Raw genomic sequence first — 9732 nt, 5'->3', positions numbered from 1 at the left:
AATTAGTGGGAATGGGTCTATTACAGAAGCAGCTTCAAAGTTTGTGGGTTATTTTATGAAACCAATGGTTAGTGAACTTCCTTCTTATATTCAAGACACAACCCATGTATTAAACATTATCAAGGAAATTAAAAATACAGAAACCTCTATATTAGCATCTATGGATATGGAATCACTGTTAACAAATATAGATCATGAAGAAGGTCTTGAAGCATTATCACATTATCTAGAAATGACATCACCTTTAGAGTAACCACCGGCTTGTTTTATTTTATTGCTAGCAGATGGCTTGTTTTATTTTAAAAATAGTGTTTTTTTTTTTATTATATCATCTTTTGAGAAATAAACAAGCTAGGGGTACAGCAATGGGTTTGCTTTGCCCTTAATAATGCACATTTATTCCTGGGACTTTGGGAAGATAGATTTGTGTTTTCGGATCCCAGTCCATATTTGGAGAACATTAACTGCGTTTACATGGACCCTACTAATCCGATCGTAATAGGACTAGAAGCACACTCAGAATAAAAAAAAGTTACATGTAAACGTCAATCGGGGTCGTTTAAACCTTTTGTAATTCAATCGCGAGGACATGTAAACACTTCATCGGGTTGAAAATAAAACAAGAAAGTTCTGCGCATGTGCAATGACATACAAATTGTGTATTGACGTATGGGATGGGATGTTGTCATAGGCAAGATGGTGGGCGCCAAGCAAAATTGGTCAGCTTGAGAAACCACGTTATTGCTTAATATTTTAAAAGAAGAAAACATAGTTGCAAGACTAAATGGTCGTAAATCACGCAATGACAAGCTCTTCAAGCAGGTATTTGAAAAAATTAAGAAGCTGGTATAAACCGGTCGATTGACCAAATCAAAAACCGAAGGAAAGGTCTTATGCTGCGTTCACACCAAACTCGAATAGAGCATCTGGCGGGAATGATTTCAATGTTAAGTCAATGTAAAGACGCGTTTACGCATGTCTGGGGGTCTCGCGGCGCGAATGAGGCGTTTAGTGCGGCACGGTAGATGCGAATTCGCCACATTTACATGTTTGACGCGAATTTGTGTCTGACGCCCGAGTTGAAAAATGTTAACTTTGGCGTCAATTCGCGCCGCGTTAACCAATCAGGAGCCTGCTTGCTGCTGTGGCGGCAGGCCCGCCCGGAGTCACTCATTCAACATGGAGGAACGACTGATATTGTCAGTGAGCAATCACCCGGAGCTATATAACACAAGTTCATATTTCTATAGACACAGGAATAAAAAGGACCTCGCTTGGAAGAGTGTCGGTGAGGAGTTTGGGCAACCTGGTAAGTTGTAAATACACATTTCACTTTTGAGTCACGTAAACATTTATCGACCCGCGGTCTTCCCGCCAGTTTTTACAACTATTTTCCCCCTAATATACAGCTACTTTTCGCTAACAAGATAATGTGTTTATTCAGAGGACGTGTGCAGGAAAAAGTGGAAAAGCCTCAGGGACACGTACCTGAAGGAGAAGAGGAAGGAGATGGAGAAGAGGAGTGGGTCAGGAGCAGGGTCAGTGAAGAAGTGCAAGTACTCACAGATCCTGGGATTCCTTGACCCCTTCGTCACACCACGGAAGACCACCAGTAACATGGTGGGGGTCGAGGCCCAGGTCATAGAGTACAGATGAAGAGTATAATGTAATCTCTCTATGACTATTGTTACCAACGTGTTGTATTAACATATAGTATTGTCTTGACAGAGCCTACAGATAATGAAGAGGCTGATCCTAGATCCCCTGCCACTTCTCTTGTCTCCCCAGTCCCTGGTCCTTCACCCCCACTGCTGCACCCACAGGTGTGTGAGGGCAATAGTACAAACAATATCTGAACATGTTATGTGCAGAAAACATCAGTACAGTATCCACTCATAGCTTTAACATTCACATAAAGTCAAAAAAAAATGTGAATTACTCCCTTTACTAATAATCGTTGTATTTGTAAGTGCAGACTCAATTCTATTGCAATGTATGCCACCAATCATCTGCATACATACTTTTTAAATGCTGTTCATTTGCATGTTTATATTCCTGATGTTTATATGTCTGAAGTATCTCTTTAATTATGTAAAATATGTTAAAGCAAGTTCAAAACAATTTCACACTTGTGTTTAAGCACTGGCTATGTCACTCTCACAGGCACAGGTATTATTCTCCAAATATCTAGACAATTTTGTTATTTCAATTATCATCTTTCTGTCTTCTCATTGCACTGTGTTGTATTTTTGATTTCACAGGCCAACAGAGGAGGAGAGGCACCCGGCGTTCCCGTGATGGTCCTGTCGGAGGTGGAGCAGACACTGCTTGAGCTCCTGAGGGGTCCTCCAGCCCCACCACCACCACCGTCTGCTGATGAGCACTTCCTCCTCAGCCTTCTGCCTTTTCTGCAGAGCATGCCGTCTCATACAAAAGAAATTATAAAATTTCAAATGTACAAATTGGCGATGGAAAACAGCACTGTTGTGCTAAATTTGGAACAATTGGACCCCCACAGCCCACAGTAGGCTTTAAAAAAAAATGAGGCAGCAGGCTCTGCAGGAAACGCAGAATGCCCTCCTTCCTCTTCTCCTACATTTTGTTCCCTGAGGCTCTTCCACTCTTCCACGTTCCAAGCGAGGTCCTTTTTATTTCTGTCTCTGTATGTAAATAGTTTGTACAATTTGTATTTTTTTATATTGTTATTTTAAGTTTATATTCCAAATATTTTATGTTTGGCCTGAATAAATTATTTTGAAATATGACTAAATGCCTGGTGTGGTTCTAATGCACAACAAAGCAAGTGTTTTATCACATAAAAACTTGATTTCAATATATGACACATATTCATTTTGTATTGAATGCTATTTATTCCATATCTAAATCTTGATTATATGAAACATTATTATAATGTAAAGACAACCAACATACTTTAGTGTGTCTGGACAGTGTTGTGTGAGGGAAAAAAAAAATCACAGGACAGGTTAATTACTTTTGGAGGCTGGCTCCATTTATCATCAAAACAAAAATAAATGACAGATTATTTTACAGTAATAACCTGAACAAAGAAATGGCACAGACCTATAGAATTATTATACATCAAAGGAGGAACTGTTAATGTGACACTGAACACTTGCAGTCATAAATTTCTGAATTAGATGAAGATGGGATTGTTCAATGTGGGATTGTTTAACATATTAAATTAATAACAGGGCTACTAATAATGTATGTTTTTATCACTTTACCTTATATACTAACGTGGAAAACCTACAGACCAATAATCTTACATAGAACATATTGCATTAATTATTTAAAAAATAATTATATAAATATATATTAGTATATATATATATATTAGTAATGGAGGTAAAACTCTTTTAAGATAGTCATGCTCTTTATAGGTTTGTGGGTGGCTCTTAAAAGAGCCTTTGTGGGGAAGTCATGAGTAGGACTTCTCTGTCGGCTGCCATGCTACTGCTCCCTTCGCCGAGAAGTGTGCCATGAAGACATCCCTCACCCGGACTGCCTCTCTGGAGGAGTTGTTTGCTGCAATCCGACCCAGACCTGGCAGCTGCTCCTCTCCAGCATGTCCAGCTGGAGAGGAGCCCCTCACAGTAGGTGCCTCTCTCCCCTCCGAACACCTCATGAAGTTGTGGAGAACACATGTCGCGTTCACACACTTCTCCGCAACTTCAGGGTGGACCTCGATGAGCCGCCGGTACATCCTCCACTTGAGGAGAGGATGCCAAAGGCGTTCTCCACCACCAGCCGGGCTCTGGAGAGACGGTAATTGAAGACACGCCTCTCTGGGGGAAGGGTACGTCCAGGAAAGGGCCGCATGGTTCCTCCGCAGCAGGAACGCCTCATCAGCCATGAAGACATGGGGCTGGGGTCCTCTTTCTTCAGCACCAGGTAGAGGCTGGTCAGGAGCCAGATGAAGTGTGCCAGCCCAGAGAGCCTGTCCAAAGGCGGAGTTCGCCAGAATCCCACCGTCACTGGTCCTGCCGTACCCCCCAACATCGATCACCCGGAAGCGATACTTCGCATCCACAACTGCAAGGAGAACGATGGAGAAGGTTCCCTTGTAATTGTGGAACTGGGATCCTGAGTTGGGGGGTGCCTTCATCACCACATGCTTCCCATCCACCGCTCCACAGCACAGAGGGAAGTTCCACTGCTCCTCGAATCCCTCTGCGATGGACCTCCAGTCATCAGTGGTGGGCACAGCCATGTAGTCCTCCACAAGGCAGTCCCAGATGGCAGTCACTACCTGGGGGACGATCTGGCACACCGTGGAGACACCAACCCTGTAGCTGGACGCTATGATCCTGAATGAGTCCCCAGTGGCAAGAAACCTAGAAAACATTGTTATAAATATTATTATAATATATTATTATAATATTATTATAATAATATATTATTATTATGATATTAGAATATTATTATAAGTACACTGCAATAGTACCATTTTATTGAATTTAAAGGAAGCCTAAATCAAAAATTAACAAGGATTAAACTGTGACTGAAAAACCAAGACTAAATTAGGACAACACAGGGTCTAAACCAGGACAAAAGTAGGACTCAACCAGGTCTAAACCACGATTATACCAGAATAAAATCTAAATAAAACTAAATCAGAACTTAAAATACAAAGACCTACTGAGTATCACTAGAAAGAGCACCAACAGTGGTATCTGTATTTTATGAAACATTGATAGCATAGCGTATATTAGCATACTGTATTTAATATATATAATATACTGTATTTAAAATACATATACATTTACTAACCGAAGACAGATGGACAGGCACTCCGCAGCTGGGATAGAGCGCCTGTAGTTGGTATCTTGGAGGGTGATCCTCGCTCCGACGCGGGACAACAGGTCATCAAATTGGGCGCGAGACAGGTGGAAGTACCACTGAAAGCGGCCGTCATCCAGGCGCAGATCCTGGAGCAAATGATGAAACTCGCCAAACTGGGAACGCCTCCGGAGGGTCTGGTGGACCCAAGTACGGCGATGCTGACCCCTACGCCGCTGTTCTGCTCTCTAGAGTAAATACAAAGTGGTAACTCTCTCGATGAATGCTCGATCAACATCAGCCATCTTGCAAACAGACAACCGCCTAGCACTTGCCCCTCCCACAAGAAGCGGATTTCCCCTCGGACGCGCGTCAATTTCGCTTCAAACGCTTGCTTTTTACGTCCATCTAATTTGCTCTAGACGCGCGAATGCATTCAAAATGTTCAAGCGGCAAACTAGACGCGGTAGACGCGAATTTGAAACTCTATTCGCGTTTGGTGTGAACGCAGCATTAAAGGGGTGCTATTATGCTTTTTCACTTTTTCAACTTTAGTTAGTCTGTAATGGTGCTGTTTAAGCATAAAAAAGATCTGCAAAGATACAAAGCTTAAAGTCCAGTTCAAAAGGAGATATTTTATTTAACAGAAATCACTTTTCAAAAACAACAACGAACGACTCGTTTGGACTACAACGCATATACTCTGGGATTTGTGATATCACAAAGCTCGACGAATGGGACGAGACCTGGTTGAGCTGCACTAGAGAAGGCAATGAGTGTTATTACTATGTAGGAGACACGCTAGCTTTCCCAAGACAGATGAGCTTAGAGTGGTTACAATCATCTGGGTTTAAATCACGCTCAAATTGATTTGATTTTGACGCAATATTTACACTGAAGCTCACAGCAGGCGGCTATGATAAGAGGCATGACATTTCCCGACCAGGCGCCGAGTGCTGCCAATCACAACACACACTGGCTCAGCTAACCAATCATAACACAGACTAGCACAGCTGACCAATCACAGCGCATTTCGTATTTCAGAAGGCAGGCCTTCATTTGATACATGGAACTATTCCAGTCTTTCATGACAGACTGGGGAGAGAGGTGTTGAAATAATGTAAAATACATGAAAAATATATATTTTTCAAACAACCTAATATGAGAGCCTGTTCTAGTACACCCCCAAAACAAAATCAAGACCTGGTAATAGATCATTATAGGACCCCTTTAAGGCTGCGTACTACAAGGCGAAATCCCAGAACAGCAAAAGTGGCGAATCGCCGTCTACTTTTCCATTCTACAGCATTATAAACAAGATAATGGGAGGAAGACCATTAGTAAACGCTGCAGCTCATGGTGTGGATGTCGGCTTCCCAGAAGAGGATTCACTTGATGCGAGTAACGTAGACTAACCATGTTCCGTATCGCTGAATAAATACTTCCGGGTCATACATAAAATCTATATCTGTGTCATCTTCATTTCTCCCTCTTTCACCCCCGATCACGACAGAGACCCTCCCACCATTTGTTTCAGGGAGATTTCAGTAAGTTTGCTAGGTGCGCCTACTGCGCTTGAAAATGGACGGTGGGCAAGCTAAACGTGAGACTGCCGCTTGGGTGGGGAGACAACTAGAGCAGCGAAAATGTACATCTCTATTTAATTTATGCTTCTCACAGTATTACAGTCTTTATGAAATGAATATTATGTTATTACAAATTGGTAAATAAATTTGAAATGAGAATATTTAAATGTCAGTTGTGGGCGATGACCACTTGACGCCAATCTTCGCCTGAGACAGACTGAAGACGTCGCTTGCCCATCATCCTGTGCACAGTGATGATGTTTATATTCATAAAGGGTCAATTAAGTTAGTGTTAACTTAGATGAATTTAATGTTTTAACATTTTTAATTGTCATGCAAATTAAACGAACTAAAACTCAAATATTTTGTTATTTCATTGCCAAATTTTCATTAAGTTATTTAACTTAACTAACTTAAACACAATGACAGGATATTCAGACATTTAATTTATTTAATAAAATTTCATACATCAAGTTAACAATATGATTACAAAACTTTGTGAATATTAACAATCTTATAAAAAATAATTTGAAGTTAATGTTAACAACTTTACGTGATTAACATTATATTTCAAAATGAAAGTCAGTAAAGCAAAAGAAAGATGTCAGGAAAGAAAAAACAGTATTCAAAGGAGTAGTTAAACAAGGCAGTTGAGGAAGTAAAGGCAGGAGCAAGTTAAAGAGAAACAAAAAAATTGTCATTCCCCACATCACTCTACAGGACTATATATATATATATATATATAAAAATGTCCACAACCATCATCCTAATTTGGCCCTGACACCTGGAGAGGAAGAGGTTTTCCTTTCCTTTATATTCTGGATGTCAGACCATGGCTTCCCAGTAACCAGATCCCTTGTCAAAGCTCTGGCTGTTGGGATCATTAAAAAGAGTGGCAGAACCGAGACCACCACTGTAAACCTGGAGAAGGGGCCAAGTGATGTGTGGTGGTCCAGGTTTAAGGCCTGCCATCCAGAATTGGCCTTAAGGACGGTAGATTCCCTGGACAGAGCCAGAGTCCATGGTGCTACACCAAAGGCCATTGAGGCATTCTTCAAATTGTACAAGGCCCTTTATGTGAAGCACAAACTGGAGAACAAGTCACATCTCATTTATAAGTGTGATGAGACCAGGGAGAAGGTCCTGTGCCAGACTGGAAGAAAACATGTCTATCAACAGCAGTGGATGACCAGGGAGCACATCACGGTCCACTGCTGTGTGAATGCAGCCGGGGACAGCATTCCACCCTTCAACATTTACCCCGGCTGCCTCCCAAGTAACGCCTATAGGCTCGATGGGCCCCCAAACGCCCTCTATGGCATCCAGGAGAAGGGTTACATGGACACCGAGCTCTTCCTGAAATGGCTCCACCATTTCATTAGATATGCTCCTGAGGAGAGACCACTAATTTTATTCATGGACCAACACGAGACACACGTATCTAAAGAAGTAATCATGTTCTGCAGATAAAAGAATATTGAAATTCTCTGCCTACCTGCCCACACCACACACATACTACAGCCCCTCGATACTGCAGTCTTCAACCCACTGGAGACTGCTTTCTCCACCATGGCTTCCAGGATGGGTCTGGTGCGAGGGGACATTGTTGTGGGGAAGAAGCAGTTTTCAGCTCTCCTTAAACATGTCTATCCCACTGCTGTCACAGCCCAAAACATCAAGGCCGGGTCTCGCAAGGCTGGCATTTTTCCTCTGTCCAGGGCTGCTGTGGACACAAACCAGGTAATGTTCACATCAATACAATGATAATTCATCCTTTAAGCTACTTCTATTTCTTTTCAAATGTGTTAATGAGTTTTACATAAGTTTTATTTTTCTTAGAGACTGAAGATGGAGAACACTGTGCTCTCTGTCGTAGAGTGGTCCCACCTGGCTCCGGAGATGAGGCCATTGATGAATGGGTCCAGTGTAAATTGTGGCTTTGCCATAAATGTTGTCCGTCCACATAAAAACACACGTTACACACACACACACACACACACAATGTAAATAGTGCACACAGAAAATGAACGTTAATTTCTAGTTATGGTATTTTTTAATCAGTTTAGTGTTAAATGTAAATAGTTGTAAACACACACGCATCCTGATCATTTATGTTTTGAAGTTTTTTTCACATTGGTTAATCATTAAATATTTTGTATCTTTGTCTTCAGAAAGATATGGTAATGTTATTCACTAACGTTTCACATGGTTCATGCTTAACCCACATGCCATAATCGATATCACGACACAATCAGGCCTAGCTCGCATGGTCTTCTAGCTTATTAAAACAGCAATTAACTTAAATTTTAAACAAATAAAAAAAATTCTCATCTTTCTTATTCATTAAAATTATGTTTTCTTCAGTTAAAATAAATAGCTCAAAGTTGATCTGTTAAATGTCCATTTTCGTCATTGAAATCAAAGTATGCGCTCTGTATGGAACATTATTAATCATTCTGTACACATGCGGAGGAGGTACTTTGTCCCACTTTTCTCAAAAACTATTGGTCCAAAAGACATCAATCAAAGTGTGGACTGTATAATAGGTATTCCCCCAGAGAATGATCTCACAAATATGCTTGTCTAGCGTTCACCACAGAGGAGTGGTTGCTGGCGTGTGGTGAAGGGCGAAAAGTGTACGGAACATGGTTAGTCTACATTATTGTTTCTACTGTTTTGGAAGATGCGTCTAGTAAGTTCATTTCACTGCTGCATAACTACGAGTTAGTTATGCAGCAGAGATACAAATTGCTTGTACACTTGCTGGTCATAGGGTTAGGAGTTATCAATAATAATAATAATTATCTTCATATGTAGATGTTGAGAGCAACTTTGAGGAAGCGGGAACGAGCAGCTCTGTACAGACTGAAGAGGAGACGGGTGAATGGGGATACTCCACCCCAAAATGAAAATTTTGTCATTAATCACTTACCCCCATGTCGTTTCAAACCTATGAAAGTTTCGTTCGTCTTCAGAACACAATTTAAGATATTTTGGATGAAAACAAGGGAGGCTTGAGACTGTCCCATAGACTGCCAAATAAATAACAGTGTCAAGGTCCATAAAAGGTATGAAAAGCATCGTCAGAATACTCCATCTGCCATCAGATGTAGATGATCAGGTGTTTGAATCCATTTTTTTTTCTTTTTGCATTAGTATAGCAAAACAAACTCTTAATCCACTTTATTGTTCCAGATTTTTTAATTTTTAATTTTCATGTTCAGTATTTAAATAGGACAAGGACATGCAAGACTTAGACAAGTAATAAACTGCATTTCTAAATCAGCTAAATGCAAATATTGTCCTAAAGTCATATGATGCAAATTGTAATTTGTGGCCCTTCACA

This window comes from Cyprinus carpio, chromosome B4, assembly GCF_018340385.1.
Source record: "Cyprinus carpio isolate SPL01 chromosome B4, ASM1834038v1, whole genome shotgun sequence".
Taxonomy (NCBI): Eukaryota; Metazoa; Chordata; class Actinopteri; order Cypriniformes; family Cyprinidae; genus Cyprinus; species Cyprinus carpio.
The sequence above is the reverse complement of the archived record's forward strand: the minus strand, read 5'-3'. Positions refer to the sequence as shown.